A 1,935-nucleotide genomic window follows, 5' to 3' on the forward strand; every position below is an offset into this window, starting at 1 on the left:
GAGACACTGTGCACCATATGAAGGTCCATCTCCATTCCTCAGTATGGTATTATGTTTCCATGAAATGAGTTGGGGAAAGGTTCAACTCATCACGTTTCTGTTATAATTGCCCTACTTCCTGGGCAGAGCTCTTACAAATTACTCGGTGCCGGGCCGACATATATGACTACTGAATGTCGGGTATAATGAATACTTATTATAACATTTTATAATTGTTTTCCATCAGATGGACACCATGGTCGGACTTCCTCTGAGGGACATCTTATTTTATCTCCAGATCATAATCCCATCCCCCAATATTCTCCGGTAGTGAATCCCATTACTCATAATGGACATCACAGACCTTCCCATTTAGAGACATCGATGGATCCCTCTAATCCTGAGGAATCTTCTGACCAATCACAGACAAGATCTCCCAATACAGATACTTCAACAGATCCATCTGATCCCAAGGAATCCTCTTTAAGCCACGAAGGAGATCACACAGGAGAGAGTTCACTGCTATGTTCAGTGTGCGGGAAATCTTTCAATGAAAACAGAGCTCTTGTCAGACATGAGAAAAGTCACAATGCTGAGCGCCCCTATACATGCTTACAGTGTGGGAAAAGTTTCGTTCAGAAAGGAGATCTTCTCAAACACCACAGAATTCACACGGGAGAACGTCCCTATTCGTGTTCGGAGTGTGGGAAATATTTTAACGACAAGGGAAACTTTTTCAAACATCAGAAGATTCACACGGGCGAGCGTCCGTATCCATGTTCAGAGTGCGGGAAAAGTTTCTTAAATAAAAGTAACCTTGCTAAACATCAGAGAATCCACACAGGGGAGCGTCCTTATTCATGCTCAGAGTGCGGCAAATATTTCAATGACAAAGGAAACCTTATTAAACATCATAGAATACACACGGGTGAACGTCCCTATCCATGTTTAGTGTGCGGGAAAGGTTTCACTCAGAAAAATATACTTCTTACACATCAAAAAAGCCACACAGGTCCCTATTCATGTTCACAGTGTGGGAGAAGTTTCATCCAGAAACGAGATTTTCTGATACACCAGAGAACTCACACAGGTGAGCGTCTTTATTCGTGTTCGGAATGTGGGAAATGTTTCATAAATAAAAGTAACTTTGCTAAACACCAGAGAATTCACACCGGCGAACGTCCTTATTCATGCTCAGAGTGCGGGAAATGTTTCAGTGACAAAGGAAACCTTCTCACGCATCAGAGAATTCACACAGGTGAACGTCCCTTTTCATGTTCAGAGTGCGGGAAAACCTTCATTCAGAAAGGAGACCTTCATAAACACCAGAGAATTCACATGGCGGAGCGGCCTTATTTGTGTTCAGAGTGTGGGAAATGTTCAGTTCAGAAAGAGGTGCTTGATAAACAACAGAGAATTCCCACAGGAGAGCATCCTTATTCATGTTCAGAGTGCGGGAAAAGTTAAGAGAAATGCATTTATTGTATACTAGAGAATTCAAACAAGCTAACAACCTTCTTCGTGGTCAGACTGGTTTGTTGAGGGCGGGGCATAAACATAAAGAAGTGTTTTAAGTCCAGTATAATAGATATAGAAAGTCTGTTGTAAATGAATTCTAGTAATCACCTCCTCTAAACACACAGTGCTGACTTGTCCCGCACTCACAGGCGGCCCCGTACACCTAAACCGTGCTAATACATGACCATATATGGGCAATACATGAACACTTTCTATTGGTTGATATTGGCCGTGAACATTATTACTTCCTTCCCTTCTAGAACATTTCATTTAGATTCTGCTTAGATGTTTTCATGTTATTAACTTAATCCGATTTTTAAAAATAAAAAATACATTTCTACAATTCTCTGTTCTGAGTTTTTATTGGAATTTGCTACAATTCTCAGACGATTGGAGAATGCCCATTATGAGGGGTTCCCACCATCCCTGTGCTGAGTT

At 41.3% G+C, this 1,935-nt stretch overlaps 1 pseudogene; it reads left to right on the plus strand.

Annotated features, from left to right (window-relative positions):
* LOC108802614 overlaps positions 1-1,446 on the plus strand; it is an 11,602-nt pseudogene extending 10,156 nt beyond the window's left edge.
* Positions 1,447-1,935: the final 489 nt, after the last annotated feature.

This window comes from Nanorana parkeri, unplaced genomic scaffold (assembly GCF_000935625.1).
Source record: "Nanorana parkeri isolate BGI_ZX_2015 unplaced genomic scaffold, ASM93562v1 scaffold2981, whole genome shotgun sequence".
In the NCBI taxonomy this organism is placed as follows: domain Eukaryota; kingdom Metazoa; phylum Chordata; class Amphibia; order Anura; family Dicroglossidae; genus Nanorana; species Nanorana parkeri.